Here is a 25495-nt window from a genome sequence, read left to right as displayed (position 1 = left end):
TTTTTTTTTACTTTCCCTGCTGGGTGTCAATATCCTGGTGCTTAAAGCATAACAGCTGGGAAACAGAAACTGAAAAAAGCTGGAGCCAACTACTTGCAGAAGTCTCCTTTACCTGTGAATTTTTTTTGTGACTAGAGTTACTATGTCAGTGATGACAGAGCTTAAACTACTGAAAGGGCTTGGTCACTTTCAGATAAGTGGTAAAATGGTTGAATCACCATCTCTGGAACTGTTAAAAAATAAGTGGATAGGGCACTTGAAGACATATATGGTTTAGCGGTGAACATGGTGGTGGTTCTAGGTTGATGAACTTAGAGGTCTTTTCCTACCTCACTTACTCCATGATTCTGAGACTCTGGCACTGGGATGGTTAGATTTGAGGCCAATACCCACATGGGATTTAGGTTCAGAGTCAGAAGCACCAAAATCCCCCAATTTCAACCTCAAATGACAGCAAAGTCTGGTTTTCTGATCACCTCATATCATTTCTAGAACTTCTTGGGAACTAAGTGTGCTTATAATTTTGACTACCCAGATAGCCAAAACTAAAGCACCTGTTACTGTTTGGACAATTTCAGGGAAAACAGGAAACACTTTTCCACTCAACAAAGGAAAAAAATTATCAGTGTGTTCAATGCAGTTAACCAGAATTTGGGAAGAAGAGAAGAGCAAATGGCCTCTAGTTCTGTAAGGGGAGATTTAGATTAAATGTTAAGAAAAAAAATTCCTCTGGAAAAGGTTGTCAGGCATTGGAACAGGCTGGCCAGGGAAGCAATGGAGTCTCCATTCTCAAAGGTGTTTAAAAGAAGTGTTGAGGTAGCACGTGGGGACACGAGTTATCAGTAAGCTTGGCAGTGCTGGGTTGTCAGTTGGACTTGATAATCTTAAATATCTTTTGCAACCTAGAAGGTTTTGTTTCTATGATTCTATGAATCTGTTCTGCTTCTGTATCCAATCTTTCTTCCTATGGTGTTTAAAAGTTTGTGAAGATGAAATGATATCAGAAGGGTCCAGACTAGAAGTTAAATCTTTTGGCTTTTTATTACCATTGTGTACTACCGTCTTAAAAGTATATTTGTAATATATATATTTATATATACATATACTTGTAAACATAAATGTGTGTGTGTATCTTGAATGTTAAGTATTACAAGCTTAAGTGGATGGAGTGTCTCTGATGGCCTAGTGGGATACAGGATGGATAATAAAGGTGAACAATTGTAATATAAGATAGATATTTTGATACTATTAGGTATACCTGGACCAGTTTTTTCCCACTGGGTGTATATATCAGTAATCCTATGTTTAGGTCCAGGAATGGAGGTTTGGTGACCCTACTGCAGACAAATTTAAAATTTGTTCTGTAGTGCAATATGCTGTGATTGAAATAAAAAAGTGCATCCTGTGGAAAACAGCTCAGAAAATCTCCTGTATAAACCCATGACATAAAAAGATGGTGACTTCCTAAAAGCTCTTTGAATCAGTGACACAAGAAGTCTCTTCAGTTCTGTTGTGTTGCCTTAGTTTCACATTCATTAAATGTTTCACAATACTATGGTCTCCTCATAGCAAATGCAATTAAACTTCCTTTCCTCTGGCACTAAATAGAAGTTCATTATTACTTTTTAATTCCATAATTGTACAAGAGAAACAAACTTTCTGAAACTGAAAGTCTTTCTGAAATTTCAGTTTTTATTTTTTTTTTTTTTTCCTTTTTTTTTTTTCTTTTTTTTTGGTAGGATGGACATATTTCCTTGCTTGGAAAATAAGATGTTCTCCGTTTCTGGGACATTGGTGAAAATCAGTAATTAAGGTAAGAGAAATAACTTCAGATTTTCTACAATTTCACAGTCTTGCAGTCTCCCATGGCTTGAGAAATCATGTCTGTAATTCTCTTTCCGTGCCTCATCTATATTTTTATTTCTTTTAGAAACTCAAGTTACTTTGTTGCATTTTTAATGACATAAAGACTAAGTTGTTACAGGAGCTAATTTAGCTAAGCCAGTACCTGTGGGCTTTTTGGGTTTGCTGTTAGAGATCCCATCACAGATTCAAATTCTACCAGCCTGCAGGAATAGATTGCCTTTCTAAAGAAAACAATTCTTTTTGTAAAGTAATTCACCCTGCAGGAATTTTAAGGCCTGAGGATCTAAATCTGGTTTTGGAACACTATAGTTAGCATAAAATTTGAAAAACAGCTTTATAAACTAGGACCCTTCACTCCCACTTGAAGAAAAGAAGACTTATGAGATTTGCAAGTTTTGATCCCTCCACCCCTAAAAAACTAATTTAAGAATTGCTCTCTAGGATGCATCATTTTCCACTGAGGTTCATTTTCTACTATAGCTTGGATTTGAATAGGCAATGTTGATGTATTTAGACTGAATTACACACTTCTTTCTAGAGGCATGGATTAACAAACATGAAGCATGTAGCATTTTAAAGGAGTGGAGTACACAAACACCAACACAAGCCAGTGGGAGCTGATCTGGCTATCTCTTGTAAGAGCTTTTTCAAACCCTTGCTCTAAGCAGCATCATGAATCAAATCAAATGATTAAATCAAAGATAAACACAGGAATGATGCCAGGCCAGTTCTCGGAAACAGAAGGATTTACCAACCTCTTATGCTCTGTGTGGTGGGATTACCACCAGCAGGTACAGCATGGAGTTTCTCTGGCAGCCTGCTCAGTTTTCTGTATAGCTCATCACATCTCTAACTCTCAGTGCACTGGTTGGAGAAAAGGGATGTAGGAATGCTGTTTTCTTTAAATCACTCATTTATTTACTAATCAGAAAAAGTGTTTTTTAAGCAATTAAATAATTGAAACATTGTTCACGTCCTAAAAAAATTTTTAAGGATTGCACATACACAAAATAAAAAAAAAAAAATCAGCTGTGTTTACTGAATTAAATACAGATATGGAGGTATGTTAGTTGTGACTAATTCTTGACAGATTATTTCTGTGACATCTGAAAACTTGTCTGTTTTCAAGAAAATTTTATAGACTTTATATTTTACAGCTGAATTAATAGGAGATGAGTTTTGCTGGCTGCTGTTGTCTGAGATCACCTTTTCTGCACTGTCTTGGCATGGTTAACATTGTTATATTAATGTCCAGTCACAACTTCATTAATGGTTTGGCTGCCAGATAAAGCAATGATGCTTTTGTGATAGTTTGGTTAAGAAGTCTGTCATCATTATTCAATTATAATCTATAAGGAAAATACCTAAGGTTACATACGTGCAAATATGTTCATATACGGGCAACACCATATACCCTCTATGTAGTCTATGGGTTGCAATTGGTATTAAAATGAGGGTTGAACCCATTCTTTACAGAAAGTTGCAAATTATCAGTTTCTTTTTTATTTATTGTAAATTAAATGCTCAGTAGAAGAAATCTCACTAGAAATGCCCTAATCATGCCCTTCGAAATTTCTGTGAGAACCAAAACCATTCAGCAAAGACCACATTTTATCCTAAAAATACTCAAAAAAATCAGAAGTATTTTCTGAGTTCTGCAATTCCTTTACCCACTGTCGTCAAGAATGCATTTTGCTGATATATTATATTCATGTATTTAATTTTGTTGGTCACATTTCATTATGTCTTGACGTGTAAGTTAACTTGATTGATGCAAATTGACTGATTATATCCAAGTTCTAACCTAAGCCTCGGAACAGTTGTTAGCAGATGCTGAGAATCTTTTGCCCTTACTCTACTTCAAAGCATATGTCTGCATTTCAGATTATGTTTCTATAGTCCTGTGAAAGAAAACAAACTATCATTTCTTGCTGAACTAGATCCACAGCTCTGAATTATCAGTTCTTAGCAGCCTTGTGATATCTGGTAATTTACATGTAATGTGTGAAGCTGGAAATGTGAGTTTAAATGTAAATAGATCAAAGTATCATTCTGACTTAATTTTAAGTTCTTTATATAACCTTGACACCAGATTACACCTATCAGCCTTTACAACTTCTATTACTAAAATTAAACATAAATTTATATCAATTACTTCTAAAATATATCATTTTATTTCTTTTAAGTAGCATAAAAGTAACTTCGGACTGTTTCTGTTGGCAGAAGTTTGAGTGGCAAATTTCTATTAAGAAAAGGAGAAAAGGGCCATAGAGTTTGCAAACTGACATTAAGCAGGTCCTACAGTGAAAAATTCTGAAAAGCATGAGGATGGAACAACATGTGATTTTAATTGTAGGATAAAAATTAGAACAATTGTGTTTTTGCAAAAACAATCCCCTCATTTTTTAGCTGTGTGAGCTAGTGAAACATCAGAGATTTCTAAGATGCTACTTTCAAGGTGTGGTTAGAAAGCAATCTCTTGTAAAATGCATGTAACCTCCAGAGTCTGAGCATAGTGCCCGCATGCCCACCTGAAATAGCATGCAGCAGAATCATGTAAACTTCAGACGATTATTTTCCTAAAGCCAGAATTTAACTTAAACCTTCTTTAAGAATAAATAGCTGTTGAACATGGAGCAGAATCAGAACTATGGAACTAAAATAAGACAAGATTCCTAAAATAAAAGCAATTTCAGATTTTAAATGAAACCTTATTTTATGCTAATAGAGGCTATTCAGAGAATTTCTGGTGATTAAAAGGTATTCAGCCATGAATGGAAGGAATGCATTCAAGCCTCAATATGTTTTATTGCCAAGCTTTTAGAGACCTGAATCCCAACCATAATGGTGAGTGACAGCACTCTCTGTGTTTTGTTAGAGAGAGAAGCAAGGCAGAGCACCACAGCCTTTATCCTATCAATCCCACTCAGATGTCAGTGAATATAGTATCCATGTAGACATATAGCCTGATTTTTATTTTTTTTTAAAGTTGAATCATCAAATGAAGCCCAGTTGTAGCATTAAACATCTGGTCTTTTTGATGGAAAATATGCATAACTTTAGTGGTGAAAATTAAGTCATAAACTCCTGTCCATGAAAGGAACATGGATCTCTCTATTATCTTCCTTCTTGAGAAAACAAAACCAAAAAATATGAAAAAAAAAAAAAAGTAACAATACCAAAAATGTGCTTTCTCATTGAACAGAAGCAAATAATTTTACCTGTAGCTGCAGGAGAATCTCTGGACATTTTACTTAAGATATAGATAGACTGCCTCATTCAGGTACTGTCAGAGGAACAGAAGTGTCCTCTTCTGGGAGTGTATTGTTGAAATATATCTGTCACTGGATAAGGAAATACCATCTGGTCCATCACAAAACAAACCATGTTGCATTTCAGAGGTATCTATTCATAGTTCTTCCTAAGAACATGGCTGCTGACAAAATGGGACATTATGGAGGAGGGAAGGAAAATATGGAAAGCACAGATTATTCCAGGATACCTTTCTCCTAATGTAATGCCCTGTAGTTCCTTGAGTTACATCACCCTGAAATACAGCCTGTTTGATATCTGGATTCCAGTAACAACAAAAGTCATGTCTTCACAGTGTTTTCTGACATACAAAGTTAAATTTCAATTATAAAACAAGACAAGAACTTGCTAGATGATGCTGGATGTCCCCCCTGAATGCACTCCCCATGTTAGGGCCAGCAACATTTGTGGTCCTTGTACACTGTGAAATTAAGCAACTGCTTTCCAAAGGGGAATGGGCAAGGTATGTCAGCATGGTCCTTCCAGCCTTGGGCCACAGTGCTGACTGTGGATACTGATAACATTGTGATGACTTAGTGTTGATGGAACTGTTTTCTGTGAGAAAGTATATTTTATCTGAAACCCAGAAACTTAGAAAAAAAATATTTATTTTGGCTTCCAATTTATGTAGATATTAAAAGAGGGAACATGATTTTCTTGGAATTAAAATGCATAGAGTAATGAACAAAGCATAAATAAAATAAGTTGTTTTGGCAAAAGCAGACATTTTAACTGAAATTGATGTACTCTCAGTATTCTTTCTATAAAAACTTATTTCTGGTCAGAATTAAGAAAAAAATATAACTAATCTTTTTGAGCAGAATGTCTGTATTCAACTCCATTCCTCAATAGATCTGAAAGTTCTGATTTTCTTTTCCTGTCTTGATCACGAGTCTCTTGCCAGTTAAAGAGGCATCAGGGCATCCTAGAAGATGACCAGAACTGGAGAACAGTTTTCTGCATGCCTAGAAGCCAGACCTCACCCAATCATTGTGTGCATGGAGCAACCTGGTCTGGTGAAAGGTATCCCTGTCCGTGGCATGAGGGTTGAACTAGAAGGTGCCTTGCAGCTCAAACAATTCTGTGATTCTGTGGTATTGTATAACAGGAAACTAGGCTTCCTCAGACTCTTTCTGAAGTGGCCAGACTGAGAGTTCAGGCCTTTAGAGTGCTAAGATACCTGACTCTATGCCAGACAGTCATTTCGGAAAAACATTGAGGCAGAAAATCAGCCAACGCCTTGTTCAGCAATCCTTCCAACAGGACATTATGGGGTAGTTTAGGTAATCTCTGTTTCTTGTGAATAAGGAGGAACTTGTGAGATGCAGTGGGGGAGACGGCAGGCAGCTTCCAAATAGGATAAAGGGTTTGAAGCTTTATGACTGAAGGGGTTTTTTTTTTGTTTTTTTTTTTTTTGGGGGGGGGTTTATTTGGGGCTTTTTTTGCTTACTTGTCTTTTTTTAAAATCTAATTTTGTTGGCTATTATCAGCAATGATGACTACATTTATCACAGGGCAATGACTTAGCTGCAGTACTTTTAAAATAAAACAAAACCTAGACATTGCCCTGGAAAAACAACATTGTTTATGAGTGGTGTGATAAAACCAAAGATCATGTCATAGCAACTAACACATCACAATTAGGGTTGACTGGTTTGTTTATCAGCCTCACCATAATAGGTCTATCATAATTTCTTTTGCTACTAAATCTCTGTGTTATGGTTTTCTGATAGTATCTAGAACTGGACTTTGTGACCCAGTTAGTACTTTCTAGTTTTCTACATTCATTATACAGTAGGGGCATAATAACTAATGTGTATGTATATTTTTTTATATGTATATATATATATACATACATACACATACATATATAAAAACTCGCCAAGATATGCTAATTGATATTTTGTAGTAGATACATCTCTGCTAGTATACCAAACCACAGCACACGTACAAAATCATTGTCTCCCTTTGGTTTTGTATAAAATTGTGTGCAGATGAGACATATGGTTTTATTATACCATGATGTACTGTATTCTCATTTTTTTCCACTGTGGCATATGCAATTCAAATGCCTTCCTAATATACTTTCCAAGGGAACTTTTCCTGTGTTTTCTATTCATAGACTTTGTTCATACCCTGTTTATTTCTAATGACAGCTTTACACATCATTTTGTACACTTAAGTAGATATGGAGAATTACAGTGTCAGATCAATATCTGGAACCAAATTAATTATTTGTATGCCCCCCACAACCAAATTTAAAATAGAGAAAGATCTGAAGAAAACAGATCTTTTGCCACATTTCTACTCTTTTAAGTCTATAAAATTTATGAAATAAGGCATTTTAACGCAGATCCTGAGGTGTGGGTGTAAAATCAGCTATTTCTTGTGCATTTACATATATCATATTTTTCTGACAAGAAATTGGATATTTTTGTGATGAGGTTTTGTTATGTAGTTGTTGGGCAAATAATATCAATTCTTGTGCCTGCATTCCAGCAGCATAGTAGTCGAACAGATATTTAATGGATATTGCTTCTTCTGCTTGGCAAATGAAGCCCGGTTTGATAGAATTTCAATTTTGGTAAAAAGTTATAAAAGAACACTGAATCTTCTGCTATGAAAGCAAAAATGTTTAAAGGTGCCTAATGTTATTACTGCTGTATAGAAAATCTGGTTTCTAAACTCTATTTTCTTGTGTCTGTGGGATGTGACAGGAGAAGGTGATGACTGCTGTTAAAGGGAGACATCAGCTACAACACTGTTCATAAATGTAGATTGTTGGGCAATAGTGTCTTATCTCTGCTTTTTGCTTTCTTCAAAGGGCAGCTTCTTCAGGACTTTTGATTTTCAAATTTCTTATTCTGTAAAGTGCTTACATAATGACAAAGAGGGCCTGTATCACCACTCTGACAGATTGTCCTGATGTAGTATTTTGGGGGGGGCCTTGATTACTCAAAAGCAAGACATGCCAAAGGGATCTTCAAGATAGCTAAAAGGACAAGCTAGTCTTGGTAGCAGGCTTAAACTTTTAAAATAATTCGGTTTCTTAACTTTATTTCTATGAAAATTTTAGCTGCAAACCCTGGATGCAATAATTAAAAATTCATAGGGTCTCCAGAGAGCTTTCTCCCTCAGTTTATTTCTTTGTTTTGCATTTTGTTGGAGAACTTCTGTTAAAACCTCATTATGTCATCACTTTGCCAAAATGCCTAGCTCAAAGTGCTTTATGAATTTGTCCTACTGTGTATCCCTGTCTGATGTGCTGTACATTGGCCCACACTGGATGTTCATTGCTGCTGGAGATGCACTTCATTTACAAACAAAAATCCCACTATTTGCAAACCTGAGTTTCAGTTAAATAACCATTATAAATGATTTACACAGATGACATAATCCATCTGAGTAAGCTGGTGCTTAACTTCATAGGATTCTTTATTCATCTAGTAAAAATAGTTTTCAGAATTTTTTTTGCTGTATTATTTGATTTGTGAATTTCCTGTACAAACACCTGCTTGTACAGCTTTCCCTGAATTTTCACTTCAGTTTTTGTTAAAAGGAGTGTTAAATAATTGTTTTATTAATTATAATTGACTAAGATTACACATCACACTTAAACTCTTTGTTTCCCAAAATGTGTCAATTTATCATATTTTTATACATTTTCCCTATATAATATATATAATAGCAATATTTGATGGAAGAATTTGCTCACCTTGGACAAATCACTTTCTGTCAAGTGACTTCCAGGCAGTTCTGGGAAGTGAGCACAGCAAACAGTGATTCCCAGGGTGCATTTTGGACTCTGGAGGCTGATGAGTTTTGCAGAGGGCTGTTCCATGGTAACTTGCCTCTACCCCTGGCTGGTGCTGAACACATCCAGGTCATGTTCAGCTACGGATGTTCATAGTCTGGGGCTCATGCTTGCTGCCTGCTGCACTGGCAGAGACCTTTGGGGCTAACCAGCGCATGCCCTTAGAGGTCTGTGCATTAAATAATTTCTCTAATTACCATGTGCACTAAGGTAGAGGCACAATGTCATTACCTTCTGAACACCCTGCTTTGAATTGCTTTGTCAGCTAGTTTGGAATGACAACCATTTTAGGATTTGCCACAGCCAAGGCAAAGTCTTCCTTACTATGATGAGAATAATCTTTATTGCTCCACAGGAAGTAAAAGAAAAAAAAATTGAGCCCAAAACACTGAATGAACAACTAGGTTCATGAATAAAACATGAACTTAAAATAAAATTTCTCCAGAGTTCTTCCAACATTTTACCAAGCTTCTAAAGCCACCTTGTAGGTTTTGTTATTTGCTCAAGGGACTACATGCTCTAAAGAGTTCTTTTCTCTTTTCTCTTTTCCCTTTTCTGTGTGACAACTATTACATCTATCAAGAAAAATTGCTTAGAAGAGGTTGTTTCCTCTGTAGTACGAGATGTTTTCCCCTCCTGATGCAGCTGTCCATCATTCCCTGTAACTGGGTAAAGGGAGGTCACGTGAGACTGGATGACTGTGTCACTTCCACTACTTCTCTAAAATTACTTGAGCATTATTCCTATTGTGTATTTATTACATTCCATTAGCATATTTTTGCCTTAAGGTTTCAGTCTTCCCTCTTTTGCTTACAGCTTTATCAGCCCAAGTGATATGTATTTTTAATGAGCTCTGTGTTATGAGAAATAATGCATTATGTATAACATAAAACCTTCTAGGATTCGTGTTTAACTCCCTACAAATTTTGCATACTGTCTACATATAACATGCAAATGTTATTAAACATTCTTCAGTGAAGGAAATTGAAAAAATATACACTCCCTATTTGATAGTTTGAAGGAATTTTGTCACAAAAAAATTTAAAATAATTTCAAACATTTAATAATTTAATGTCAAAATTTTCATAATTAACCCATTCATAAGTAACTGTGCAAATCCAGTTTAGCCACCTACTGCAAAGCAAGACCACTGCGCAATTACACTGAAATTATAACTCAATCACATAGATATAAAAACATCTGAATTTTGCAACGTCTGAATTTGTCTTTTTTCAAATTATAATAATTAACCTTGGAAGATTTAGGTTTTACTTTGCATAGCAATAACACGCATGACTTAGTTAAGTTCAATTTTTCTGCTCTTACATTTACTTCTATTAAAAATCTTACACAAAATGCTGACATAGGATCATTCACTCACCAATTTAAATTGAGAATTCTTTCAATAAAATTTGTAAACAATGCTTAATTGGAAAATATATATAATATATGTCTATTTATTTCTAATTTTAAAGTTTGGCCATAAAATATTAAGACATCAGATACCTAAGATGGATAAATTCCATTTCCTTTTTCATGTTCTGTAGAGAGAGCAACTTGACTAGCTTAAAGTGATGTGTACCTTTCAGAGGTGGTCTTCCCAATGTCTGCTGACTTCCTAAGATGGTGAATGACAAAGCCAGTTTTTCATTCTGAATCTGCTTCTGTGTTCTCCTCCTCAATAGTTATCACCATCCATGAGCCAAATAGTCTAACAAAAGTGCACAGGAAATACAAATGTACAAGGATTGTGAAGAAGCATTGGCTTTTCAAAGTCCCAGTGCATACTGTCTATATCTTAGGATTTAAAACTGATAATAACATGATTTGAATATTTATTGCTTTATTATTAATATGAAACATTGCCCTTTTTTTAAACTGATGTGTTAAAAATTGTTTTCAAGAATCCTTGGTTTTCAGATCTATAGGCACAAGGAGAAGGGAAGTCTAATGTCCTGTTATCAGAAAGATTCATCCTTATGTTTCTTGCTATTATTCCACAAAATTGCTAAATTCTGTACATAAAACAACTAAGTGTTTCTAGCCAAACCCAGAGATTAAAGCTGCATCAAATGAAACACAGGCATAGGAGAGGAGTCGACAGTGAAGCAATCCTGATTAATGTGTTGAGCAGCATTTTCAGAATAAGTCTTACCTCAATGCTACCTTTATTATTATTATCATCCAAACCAGAGTCTCAGTAGATATTTTAAAATCATGTTTTGTGCTTTTGTCGTGGATTTTCTTTTTTATAAAAGTAGCTTAAGGTCCCTCTGCTAAGAACATCCTAAGCTGGACTCCAGCAGAGCTACACTATGTCGCTAAAGGGGGGCAGTGGGAGGGGTGTTGGATGTAAGAGGTTTTAAACCTCCATGCTGCCAGGAGCATCTGAAAAGTCTAATCATGACATGTTGTACATCCTTTCATTTCATAAGTCTATTTGCTCACACCTAATCAATGACATAATTTTAAATAATCAGATTAGGACGTTTTACCTCAGGAACAGACAGTGATTCAAAGAATTGCAGACACAGTAATACCATCAACAAGGATCAGTAATTTCCTATTCCACATTATGAGAAAATTCAATTTAAACTTTTCATATTTTATCATCAAAAAGGAAATTAAAAAATCCTGATATGTGAGTTTTATAACCATATATTTACTGTGCTACCAAGAAAATAAAAAAAAAAGCAAATGAGAAAACAGTGAAAACAGTAATTTAGTAATTTTATGAAGATGGGGATGAGAACTGCATTAGGTATTTTTGTTATAGGACCACATTCATTACATTTTTTAGATATCTGTATATGCTGCTGTTTTCTCAATGCCCATCATGGTGTTAACTAACCATGAAATAATGTCATAACAGAAGCAAATGTTTGTTCTTAAACCTTTATTCACCCATATCAATAAATCTCAGAAAGAGTTTTCCTGTGGAGAAAACTACACGGGAGAATAAATGGATTCATGTGTTATTTTTTTTTCTTTCTCCTTGAGTTTCAATTTAATAGATATATCTTTTTCTTCTAGGGCAAGCACATGGGATCTGACTAAAAATATTTTTATTTCACTGTTCACTGGAAATGCCAATGATTATTCCTGAGTGTATTACAAACGTTTGGAATAATTATGTTCATTGCAGTATACACATAAGTTTGAATTCATGTAACCAAACTGGTAGTATAGCCTTTTAAATACATCAAAACTATGTTTATGTTAGGAAGGAAAACAGGCTTCCTAACTGACACAAAAACTATCTCAGTATAAATTGATCATTAATAAATTTAAGCTGGTAATTAAAAGATGATGTTTAACCTTTAGAAGGGTGAGGTTCCAAAGCTGTAGTGTCACCACAGGGTGAAATTAAATCAAGTTCAATTTATTTCTCAAAAACATCAGAAACAGGTTGTGCTTTTGATGGTGGGAGGGTGATGTAAGTGATGCAGGAGTTGTCTTCTTCGGTATCTCAGCAAGGTCAAAAGGGACAAATTTCTGCATTAGAAGCATGTGTACAATCATAGCATTAGGAGCTATGATTCAGGAAAATAGCCAACGGTTTACTTCTTATTACAAAAATATGTTGTAGTAAAAATGGTTCATGAGAAACATGCTGGATACATCGACATCTGACAACTGAAGTAAATAGGCTGGTGGAAGAGAAGAAAATGCTCATGGAGGAACAAGTACCTGATTAACTCACCCACACCAGGAAAGGAACAATTCAGGGAGGGATGTTTTATCACTTTATCACTTTTTTCTCATCAGGTAAATTCCATGAAGTTTCTTCTTTTATTAGCATTTCATGTCCAACCTGCCTCTTAAGTATATAATACAAACCCATTAACACTCTTCTCTTGTTTTCTTATGCACAGTGGTTTTAGAAACAGGTATAGCCTGATTCAAAGACCTGTGAAGGCAAAGGACAAACTTGCATTAAGCTTTGGCCAAATCATCTCCCCTGTGGTTACTGCTCTTGCTGTATAAGATAAATAGTGAACTGACACAGATTTTCATTAATTCAGGGCTAGTTTTAGTGAAGTTGCTGCAATCCAAAGTCAAACTCTCAATGTATTTTTGTATCTATACATTCACATGTTTCCTATATGCTTATATACACCTTTGAAAGTTTTAATTAGGAAATATCACTGTTTGCAGTTCTGAAATCCCATCTTCTGATTCAGCATAACAAGGAGTGAGTGTAAAAATGGTCATTTTGTAATATTTGTCACTGCCATAGCCAAATGTACCTGATCACAGTAAATTTGTCCATCAGTGTGCACATAGTAAATTACTTCTCTTCATAGACCATTGTTCATTTCCTGTAAGTATCCCTGGAAAACATTTCCTAGATAAAGGTTTTGAATTAATCAATCAACTTTTGTTTTTATAGCACCATTCTGGAAAATCCACTCATAGCACTTTCTGTAATAGAGATAAGAAAAACAAATCCATACTCTCCATTTAAGCCCAAAGCATCTATCTTCTTGACTATGTTCACTTAAAACATTTCAGCTGTGGAAGTACCCACAACTTTATACTTTTAGGAACTCTTTAACTACAAAACAAATAGACACAGGAGACAATAAAAGTGTCCGAGCCACAAAAAAGAATGTGGAGTCAACTGGTGCTTTGATTTGACCCTACAAATCATGTCTTAATTTAATAGTTTGGGAAAATTAGGAAATACTGTGAAGTCATTTCTGCAGGCCACAGTTTGGCTGCTGAAGGGCAGCTGTGGGATTGTTCAGTTACCCATAGATATTGACAATGTGGATGTCTGCATATGAGCTAGGATCAGTGTCATGAACAATAAAAGGGTCTCTTATGTCTCCAGTCAACTCAACTGTTCAGGACCATACTACTCATGGTTTTCAAACGTCTGTTTTTCTCTTTCAACTATTAAAGGTGTTGGGCATGATTAGATCTAGTACAGATATCTACAGGAACCTCACCTGTTTACTAAATGAGTTTTGGCATGCACTATAGCCTGACATCATAGTGAAGCTTCAGTTTATCAGTAAAAGAGGAACGATGTCTAATAATAAACTCAGCAAACCCCATATCAGACTTGTGTAACAAGGTATTAGTGGCATGAGCTCGTGTATTAAATAGTAGTGTGTAATGCCATTAGAATTTTGGAAGAAAATCGTGCCATGAAATGACTAAGCAGAAGTTTAATCACCAACTCAGATAAGATTTTGTCATTTTTGTCCATTTAAGAGGAACCAAAATGTCAATACAATTATTATTTCCAAATATAAATAAGCTGGAAACTTACACAAAATTCACAGAGGCTCCTAAATGCATTCAAAAGCTAGTTCCTGAGTAAAATAAGGTGCTAAATGGATTCAATGTAAATTATATGCCAGGTTTTGTTAGATGGTTCATTGACCCCTATTCCCACAAGTCATCTAGAGAAAATGATCAAGATGTGGAGAGCACAGCTAGAGCCAATGCAGTTGTACAACTGGGCAGCTACAGAAATATGCAGAAGGGCAAAATGAAGGAATTTCTCATATGTGCAATACTCAAAGAGAGCAATATTTTGGGATCCAGCTTGGGAGTTCAAATCCTTGGAGAGCTGGAGAGGAAGATCTCTGAACTATAAAGTGAATTTTCTGCTGCTGTTCATCTCACTGCCTCCTTGGCTGTTTTGCAAAACCTGTTCCTGTCCTGAGTTGTGTCTGGTTTTTCCTTCAAGCACCATGCCCCTGATTGTTTTGTGTTCACTGTATTTTAGTTTGCAAGCTTCCCTTGTGCCAATTAAATTTGGGCCAATGATCCATCTGCCTTTCCTCTGTGTGTTAACAAGTTTACAGAGGATAATTTAGTATCATCATACATGTGCAACATACATTTTTTCCAGATAAAATGATATATTAAAGAGAATAAGTATCTCTATTCTGAATATAATTGAAAAGTGGTTTTTGTTAGTGAAAAAAATCAAAGAGTTACAAGGTCACTTATCTCTTGCTTTCAGGATGCATCTCACCTTTATTTGTACATTTGCTGACAAGCTCTTTCTTCCCCTGGCAGGCTTAAAACTTATTCCTTTCATCTGTTCTCAAGGTAAATGCAAGTCCTATATGCAAACAAGGGTCTGTTGAAACAGCCCTTCTCTCACACCATGCTCTCCTGACCTGAATTTGCTCATTCAGTAGCAGTTCAATTCCAGGCATGTAACTGTACCTAAAAAATTAATCATCTAGTGCTATCAGTTAAGCTACCTATGGTCTTTTAACAATACAGGGTTTTTTCAGCTGTGAAAGGTGCTTTCCTTTTTTGGTGAATAGTAGCACACACCCAAGGTGGACGTGTCTCTGTAATTTTTTTTTCCTGGGTTGGCTCTAGGACATCAATGATAGAGTAAACAGAGACTGTTAATTCACTCTGCTCCGCAGTCTTTCCCAAAACCTAAAAAAAACAAAGTCTCAGCTAGTCACACCTAAAGAGAAGAGGGCAAGTTCCTCCCTGCCCCTCATGGAGTCTGGGAATCATAGTTGCAAAATTCTGCCTTTTCACTTCCTCCAACACTGAACAGAACAGTGGTTTATCTAATAATTTCCCTGTGACCGTTTCTTTAATTGGAGTGACAAATAAGGTTAATGATGGGTTGGTAACAGAACCAGGAAAGAAGATTATGTGAGCAAAATTCATTCTACTTCCATCAGAGACCCAGCAAACTCTTTGTGCGACTACGATGAGAGCTATCTTGAGGACTCCTATAAAGGCTAAAGTAATGGCTTGACTCAGGAAAATATAATAAAGCCTTCAGAGCTCAATAAACTGTAAAATTTACTTTCAGTCACTCATATGCATTTTCAGAAACTCCAAGTTATGTGGGAAAAAAGGGACTGCAAAGATGCCAGTATTTTAGTATGTGTGGAGAAAAACCACCTAATCCCTGCACAGATTTAAGTACACTGCAGTTACCTTGTCACAAGGAAGAAATAAGTCATTAACTTTGGACCAAGCAAGGTGGGTTGAGCTTGGCTGAATGCCAGGTACCCACCAAAGCTGCTCTATGCATCCCATCTTCAGGTAGACAGGGAAGAAAAAAAAAACATACTGAAAGGTTTGTGGTAAATATAGGGACAGGAAAAGATCACTCACCGATTTCTGTCATGGGTGAAACAGACTGGACCTTGGAAAATTTATGTATTGCAAATTGAATCAGGGAAGGTAAGAAAAACAACCAAAACTGAAAGCAGTTCTTCCCCACACTTCCCTTCTCCCTGGGCTCAACTTCTTTTACAATTTTCTCTCTGTCCTCCCCCTCAGCAGTGCGGGAGGATGGGGAGTGGGAGCTGTGGTCAGTTCATCACACATTGTCTCTGGTAGTCCTTCCTTATTGGGGACTTCTCACATTATTCCCCTGCTCCAGCATGAGGTCCCTCTCACACAAGATGATTCTTTAAAGACTTCTCCATCATAAGATTTTTCCCATGGGCTGCAGTTTTTCATTAACTGCTCCAACATGGAGCACCCCTTCTCAGGGGTGCAGTACTTCAGGAACAGAAGGCTCCAGCATGGGTCTCCTTCAGGGTCACAGGTCCTGCCATCAAAACTTCTTAGCTCGCTGCAGTGAACAGAGAGCCAGGAAACAGCCTGGAGTCTGCTCCAGTGCAATCTTCCCACAAATTCCAGCCTCCTTCAGGCTCCCCCTGCTCCAACATAGGATCCTCCAGGGGCTGCAGGAGGATATCTGCTTTACTTTGCATCTCCATGTGCTGCAAGGGGGCAGCCTGACTCCCCATGGTCCACACTACAGGCTGAAGGGGAAGCTCTGCTGCAATGCTTGGAGAATTTCTTCCCTCTCCTTCTGCACTGACCTTCAGATCTTCAGAACTGTTCCTCTCACATGTTCTCATTCCTCTCTTTGGCTGCAGTTTTTGTCCAATTTTTTAATCTACTTTCCTTCTTCTCCTTAAATATGTTATCCCAGAGGTGCTACCATCCTATTGGTAGCCCACCTATGGGCTCAGTCTTGGCCAGAAGTGGGTCCACCTTTGGATCTGGATGTAATTTGCTCTGTCTCACAAGGGAAAGCTTCTAATAACTTCTCACAGAAGGCAACACCTGTAACTCCCCAGCCACCAAAACCTTGCCACACAAACCAGACAGAGCAGTATAAAATGTATGACAGCGTTATTGTGTAACAAAATAACTTGTCATTGCAAGTGCATTCTATTGACAGAAGAGAATTTTGGGTTAATTATTTGATTTCTCAAAGCTCTTAGCTATCCACTTTCCAGTCAGTAAGTATTGAACATTTGGTGATCTCTGATTTCTCACAGACTTCTTCTGCCATTCTGTTTGCTAGCCACTTACTGATGATTGTCCTGGGAATGCTCTGACTTTCAGAACAGCATTGTGTATTCTACTGCTTAAGGTTGTCAATAAATTTAACAGATCTAGCAAGAAAAACACATCCTTGTTCATTGGGCACAGGGAACACGAGGACATCATCAGATTGACAATGGGTGACTTAATAGTTTGGATTACCCTGAAATGAACTGCTACTTCATACCTCTAGCCTTCAACTCATAGGAAGCTCATGAGTGAAACGTTCCATAGTAACTCAGTAGAATCTTGGTGTTTGAGCAGACTTTATTCCTACAGAGACAACAAAAACATTGTTTAGAGGCTGCTCACCACTTACTTACCTTTGATGAAACCTCAGTTCTTTGGCAACTTTTCTACATTTAGTGTAAGTACATTTAAAGGTCTTAGAATTACAGAATCACAAGACAATTAAGGTTGATAAAGACCTCTAAAATGGAATTTAACCATTAACCAAGCACTGTCAAATCCACCACTAAACAATGTCTACTAAGCATCACATCTACAGGTTTTTGAACATTTCCAGGGACAGTGGTTACACCACTTCTCTGGACAGCCTGTTCCAGTGCTTGACAATCCTTTCAGATAATATTTTTTTCCTAATATCCAATTTAAACCTCCCCTGGTGAAATTTGAGGCCATTTCCTGCTGGCCTATCACTCATTCGATGTGAGAAGACACTGACCCACACCTGGCTACAACCTTCTTCCAGGTAGTTGTTCAGAGTGATAACATAACTCCTGAGTCAGCTTTTCTCCAAAATATGGAACCCCTATTCCCTAGAGTAATCCTTACATGTGCAGGGAATAGTCTTATCTATAAAAATATATGTATGCAAAAGTATGATGCTGAAAACACATGCCTTCCATTTGTCCTGCATCTTGAGATAAGAGACATGACCATGGGAATATTTCCATTTCCCTTGAGAGCCCAGTCCCAGTCTTCTCCACGAGAAACTGCTCAACTCTGATGCTCTTGCCTTGGTGTAGCTTTTTCCTACAGGAGGACCCTGTGCCCAAAGTTGTAGACACCTTTTCCTGCTCTTTCCCATGGGATATTTTGCTGCCAGCAAGCAGTGCTGTAGTTTCTGGTTTCTGGTAATTGAAGTCATAAAGCCCAAACATTTTAACTATTTAAGCCAATTGTTGCTTAGCTTTTCTTAAGTGTTTGGTATAGCACATCAACAATGATTGGAGACTCATTAATAAATAATATGGATTAAATAAGAAAGAGAAGGAGGAGACTGTGGAGGATACAGAGTAAATAAACAGAAGAATAAGGACCTTTATACTCTCCTCAGTCTATTAGAATTCATCACTAGCTCCTGCAGGGCCGATGTAGTTATCTTCAGTCTTTTCCCATTTATTTGGTTATTTGTAATTCCACCAAAAAAAACCCAGAAGTTCTATTTCCAGATTGCACATGCTGACTTTTGAGGAGGGAGTTTAAAATTCATTACAGGCATAAAACAAATCAAGCTGACAGAATGCTCAAATATACTGTGCTGCCCAGATTTATAATTGAAAAACCCTCTGCTGCATGAAATGAGTGAAATAGAGCAGATGAACCAGCAGACAAGCAGAAGACCAGAATTAAACAAATTTGTGTAAATAAATCCCACTTATTTATCAGATACCAGGAATTCATTTTCTCTGTATTTGGCCTCTCTGCCAGATAATGTGAGCAAATATTGGTTGGGATAGGAGGGCAGAGGGCATCCAGGTTGTTTTTCTATTATTTATTAATTTCCTTTCAGGTGATGGTAAAGGCCTGTGTGAGGTTTTGCAAAGGAAAAGAAAGACCGAAAGGGTGTTTCTGATCGTGATTCATAATGCCATGGGCTCTGTTCTCCTTTGGGATGCTCTAAATATTCTGTTTGGGAGCCTGGTTTGCTTTTCAGATATGGACCACCTGATGATAAGTGGATGTCTGGCTTTGTCTAAACATCACTGTAAACATTAGCAGAGCGTTGGGAAAGGATTTACCTGGAGATTGAAAACTAGTTATATATCCAATTGTGGTGCTGTTTACCAAAAGTTTTTAGTATTAGCTTAGTTTTGATTGCATAATTAAAGGTTCATTTTTTTTCTGTTGAGTAGTTGTGGTTTAAACATTTAGTATTGCTGTCTCTTTAAAAAGACCTCTGAAACTCTTGGACTGAGATCTTCCAGAAGTCCCAAAAACCCCCTTAAGTAATAAAGATGAGGTGGACAGTTGAACTGGCCAAACTGGGTGATTATCCTTGGTATCTATGTATGTCATGGTGGCAATTTTTAGGAAGAGGCTTGATTGGTAGCAGGAAGCCAGCCTTTGTATTCAGGGAGTGGTCCATGTAATTGTGAGCCATTTCTTATTGAATTTAATATGACTTCTCACAATCTGAAAGCCAAGCGGTGCCAAGCCACCATGACCAAGATGCCAATTGCTACAGGTAAGTCTAACAGTTCATGGAGACTCTTCCAGCTCTTCTACCTTGTTAGTGGCATGACTGAACTAATATTTTCTTGGGATCAACCATTAAAATAAAGAAAGGAAGGTGTTTTACTGTTTTTTTTCCACTTATTCTCCTCCTAAAAGTGCTTTTCCCAGACACTTTCCCTGGGATCTTACTAATTTGTCATTTTTGCTTACAATATCCACCAATTTTTATAACAGTGGGAGTCAAACAAATATTATAAGCTTGGCAACAGACTACTTGATGAGAACAACTCTGGAAGCTGGTTTAAAATATGAAAGACATCTAATTAGAGCCTGTTTCTAAGCTCTTTGGCTCAGCGTAGTAGCAGTTGTGAGAGCAACAAATGAACAGGTATGTCTGTCTGCTGAAAGATGCTATGTCAGAAGAAAATTGGACATTAAAAATAGGTATAAGCCTTCAAGTTGAAAAGAGTTTTCTTTGTCTTTTTGGAATTGATGATGCACCAAGTGCTCTGTAGTGGAGACTCTTATTTGCTGGTGTTTAGCAAAGGTAAACAGAGGTAGCTTTGACATTAATATTTAAATGCCAGAGGTAACCACACATAATTTTTTTTCATTAGCCCTGGTCATCTTGTAGTGACCAGTGTTACATTGCCAAGTCGTTATCATTCAATGCTGACCATTTTAGAAATAGAAACTGTAATAGCTACCAATAACAAGGAAAGTCAATATTTTATTCCTCTTGTGCAGTAGCAGACCTCAGAGATATGGAAAAATGTCAAGGTTAATTTGGATAAATATCCAAAAGCTCAGACACTTATCCAGACCTAAAGAGTCTGCAAAACAAAGCAGAAGCTTTGTGATTTCTGGTGGACGCTCTCCTTAGAAACTTGAAAATTAAAGTTATATGGATCTTACAAAATAAGATACAAAATATTTCGGAACCCTGGTATATGTTTGTTCTGAAATTTGGGTAAGGTTTTCAAGGAGAAAGTGTTCATGTCCATCAATATTTGTAACAATCCAAATTCGAAAGCCTATGCAGAGACAAAGTGTATCTTGTGCTTCTGAGCTGAGTTTTTCTCAAAGTATACATGTACCATGATACTAGCCTCAGAGAAGTCTCAAACCTTTCTGCTATTAAAGGGTTAAATTTTGTGTTATACTGAGGCAGAAATGGTTGTTAAGGGTGAAAGAAAGGGGGATAAATATTTGAATTTTTTTAAATCTGGTATTATTTTTTACTTGTGGAAGACTTGTTTAATAATCCAGGAAAATGTAATTTTTTCCTCTGTAGATTCAGTCTCACTCAACAAATCTTAGCAGAGGATGGGACCTGAGGAGGTTCCACATTATCATTAACTGTGACTCCCTGGTGCCTTTCCCCAGCTCATCTCTCTACCCAACTTTTATAAATTATCTGTTTGGGAAATTACTTAATTGCCCATCTCCCAAGAGTTCTCTGAGAACTATTTAATTAGTCTGGAAGGTGTTCTTGAAACTATTCATTTATTTCATATTATTTATATTGTGTCTGATTAACAAGTGCTAGAAGTGCAAACTCTGTTCAAAGTCATTGGAATTATGTTGGGGTTGTCTTCCTTCTTACTTTTTTGTTTTATTTTCCATCAAGCTGGCCAAAAAGGGAGACAGTGACTAAGGAGCTCAGACTTTGAAGGTAGACCCTTTTAATACTTGTCAGTGCCTACTGTAAGTCCCTAGTCAACCATTCCCGTGATTAAATGACAGAACAGGTCTATTTCCCACTTCCAAAGCTAGATGATGATAATGGTAATTTCATTATATTTTCTCCATTGCTTTCAACTTATTCTTTTAATTAAAATGTAAAGGAATGACAGATTCCCCCTTTCTCACTCTGACTTTAGTGAAAGTTCAGCATCCCAAGTGGGACTTGAACTCCCATTATCACAGAGCAAAAGTTCAAAGCACTAAAACAGGAGCCATTAAGGTGTCAAGCAAGTAAGCTAGCACTTACCAGCATCAATTTTCCACTTAGGCAGCCTTTGCCCAATTGTGCTAACTCCCACTGAATCTATACCCACTAATGGATTAAAGCTGAGAGGCTAGGAATTCTTAAATCATTAATTCCCAAATTAATGTAATATTCAATAATTCCCATTAATATAACATTACAATTGCACCCAATAGCATTGCCATGAGAGGTAGGTCTTTACGAGTTTGCTTTAATACAGACTTTGGGGTTTGGCTTTGGGTTTTCTTGAGGGGAGGATTTTTGACCCAGTATGAAAGCATACCATCTTAGTACTTCAAAATGATTTGCAGATTGGATGATCCTTATTTATTCAATAAATTTGCATGAGTATTCAATAAGATGTTAGTCTATTATAATAGTAATGAAAACAAGGACAAGATAGTGTGATATTCAGTTTAAAAAACTTTTTCTCACCATCATATGTTCTATTAGACACTACTGTAACTTCTGGATGAAGAAGATAATCTCAGCTCAGTCATGAACTTGTCTTTCTACTCCCAACCAGGACAGCAAAAATCTTCAGAATGTAGGAACATCTTATAGCTTCCACTTGTTCTTTTAGAAATAATATTAACATTATAAATATTAAAGAAAACTCTTGGTGGATGGCACGAGGACAATGAAAGCAATACCACTGAATTTATCAAGGTGTGTGAAAATAGTAACAGTAGAAGACCTCTCTCAATTGTTCTTCTCTGTCTTGCTTTTCATTGCTCTGTTTTAAGAGGTGGACTTAATGTATACTCTTTCAGTTAATCCACTGTAATCTCCTAAGCCTTAAAATTTGTTCATTGATGCAATTAAGTTGGAACAAAATAATTCAGTAGAGGCACAACAGCATCATCAGCAGATTTCTAGACAAGGACTATAAATCCCCTGGCTTTACCTATCCTCTTGAAGCATCTACCACTGACTGAAGTGATGGACTCCCACAGTGCTGCAGGGTTGAGAGTATATTACAACAGAATCTCTCAGATTTGATGTAATCTAGCGGCTGAATTGACCCCAAAGGGTCATGTAGAAACTAAAGTGTGCAATCTATACAACCTATATATATAGAATCTATGCTCCACAGTAAATAAAGGTAATTCTGTTGATCTGATGTCTTTTAAAGGTTTGATTAAAAAAACTGAACAAACAACCCTTTTTTGAAAGATATTTTAGCCTTGAGACAGAAGTGCCTGTTGTGTGGAAAATCAGTGATTCCAAGCAGAAATCTATACATAAAACACATTTAGTTTTGTAATAGCTACATACTTCTAGACTGTGAAATGCACAAAATCTCAAAGTGCAAAATAGTTGCCTTTCAAAAACTGGGTGCTGCAGTTACTTCTGCAGCAAAAACTTCTCTTTGTATATTAAAATACCAGATACACATTGTTACACATTATAAAATGAATTCCCTTGCCATGAAAAATAGAAAAAGCTTGAAAAATATTGTAAGAAGCTCTCTGAGCAGAACTACATTACTGAAAATGTCTTTGGAAATAATATGGATTATAGAACAAGCATTAGGAAGCCACAGTGATGTTACTCAGTCCTGCATGGATGTACAGGGGAGACAGTATGATTTAATTATACACATGATAGTTTAAAAAAACCCTGATAGGTATGAACTTGATGTTCTGTAAACAACTGACAAAATAATAGAAACGAGGATTTAATCTGCATGCATTGCAATTGAATATCTATCTCTCTATGCAATAATTCATAACATTCAGAGGTTAACTAAAGAGAACTTAACATCTTTCTGTTGTCAAGGTTGAGTTAATTTCTCATTATAAGCCATATTCTAACAGTCGCACAAATATAATCAGTTGTAGGGGACGCTGGTAGCAATCAGTACATTTAGGCTGCCTAATGCACTTCATTATGAGGTATTACAGTGACTGTTTTTTCCTCTGAGAAGCAGTAAGGCCACTGTCAATTAACTGACACGTTGACACTTTTTACATGATCACGGGGGATCCCTGTGTCATTTAGTGCATTGAGACAAAGAATTTGGTTTCAAGGGAAACCATTAAGAGTTGCTCAGTTTTTCAGCCTCAATAACATTTTTGTAACCTTGCTTATTTCCCTGTAAGTAACATTTAATGACCACCTTTCTATTATTCCTTTATATAAAAATGGCAATTTTTGGTTTTTTTTCCTTTTAACCCAAAAGGCTGCCTCTTTCATGACATTCTCCATTTTTCTGATACTGCTCACTATTCTCTGCTTATCTTTTGACATTTTTGCAAAACTATGTAATAAAAAATGTCAAAGGAAATTTAAATCACAAAATCCATAAAGTTCTCTGTGAAAAGTCAAACTGAGAATCTAGTAGTGGCTGTGTCAATGCATGACATTATTTTCTCTGCATTAGGTGCTGAATTGGCAATTTAAAAATATCAGAATTCCATTTAAATCCTCTGTGTATGCCCTATTTGATGTTCATAGGTGATGAGGAGTATGGCAAAATATACTCAAGATTATCCAGGATGAAGTCTTTTTCATGTCCTCATGGATGGCAGTCAGTTTTGGGCTTTTCACATGCTAAGGCGGAGTTTACTATCTCATCCTCAAGAATATTTGCTCAATTTAGGTATGGACTGAGTGAATGGTTAATTTGAATGAAAAAGTGCACTGAAATACACCCACTGATGACTTCAAAGTATTGTAGAACAGTTTGGGCTGGAAGGAACCCTAAAGTTCATCTAGTTCCATCCCCATGCCATGGACAGGGGTACCTGCCACTAGAACAGTTTGTTCAGAGCCCCACAGGGCCTGGCCTTGAACACTTACATGGATGGGGCATCCACAGCTTCTCTGGGCATCCCTCAGTTGTTGTGCCATAACCAGAAAAGCACAGACCATCCCAAGTCACTCTGGCTGGGGCATCAAACACTGCAGAACAGGACTCTCACCTGGGTCATCATATGCATTTAACGATCAATAAATGCTCTTAATATGCACAGCAACATTTTTGATGACCATTTTGCATTATGTGGCCTTTCTGCATTTTGTTAAAGAACTTCCACACAAATAATAATTCAGTATTGTGTGAAGTAGAACCAGATGTTCATGTATAAAACAAAACATATTTGTATGTATATCTTAAATTTTACTCTAGTCTATCAGCAAGCATATCTCTTTTTGCATTTTCTGGCACCAGACTAATAAAACTAGTTTGTTTCAGATAAAGAAGTCTATCACCCTCAAGCTAGGGAGATTTCTTCTTTGCTTTTGCTTCAAGAAATGTCCTAAAGATAATCATCATAAAATTAAAGACAGTACAAATGGGTTCATGGAGCAGAGATGGTGGTGGAATCTAATTAAAAAATATGTCTGTAGGTTTTATCTGTAAAATATTCCTGTAACATATACCACAAAGCTTAACAGTGAAATGATAGGAAGATGTGGAGACTGATATGAAATTAGGTCTGAGGTTCACGGATGCTACATTGTCTAGATTTATCATTACTCATTGCATATTTATAGGCAGCTTGACCAACATCCAAGGCATCTTTTTTTGTATGCAAATAGAGACTCTAAGAGTCCATATCTGAAAAGATTAATCTCTTTTGCCAGAAATCATTGTCCCTAAGTTTGATTAAATCATTTCAGATGGAGCTTCTGAATGTCAGTGCCTTTTTTCCCACACATACCTAATTAATACAAAACAAAGATCATGCATAACCAGGAAGCCTCAGGATTAAATGTGTCCAATCTTTAAAAAACAAAGA

General features: G+C 36.5%; 1 protein-coding gene across 1 annotated transcript in view; it reads left to right on the top strand.

Moving 5' to 3' along the window:
• TENM4 (teneurin transmembrane protein 4) overlaps window positions 1–25495 on the top strand; it is a 1208276-nt gene that overhangs the window by 278032 nt on the left and 904749 nt on the right. Inside the window, exon 3 of the mRNA XM_066175594.1 lies at window positions 1740–1813. The gene's annotated coding sequence lies outside the window, so the exon portion shown is untranslated. The remainder of the gene's footprint in view (window positions 1–1739; window positions 1814–25495) is intronic.

The sequence above is a fragment of the Chamaea fasciata genome, unplaced genomic scaffold (genome assembly GCF_029207755.1).
Source record: "Chamaea fasciata isolate MVZ Bird 193981 ecotype frontalis unplaced genomic scaffold, bChaFas1.0.hap1 SCAF_2, whole genome shotgun sequence".
Classification (NCBI taxonomy): Eukaryota; Metazoa; Chordata; class Aves; order Passeriformes; family Sylviidae; genus Chamaea; species Chamaea fasciata.
Note: the sequence above shows the minus strand (reverse complement) of the source record. Positions and strands in the feature narration are given on the sequence as shown.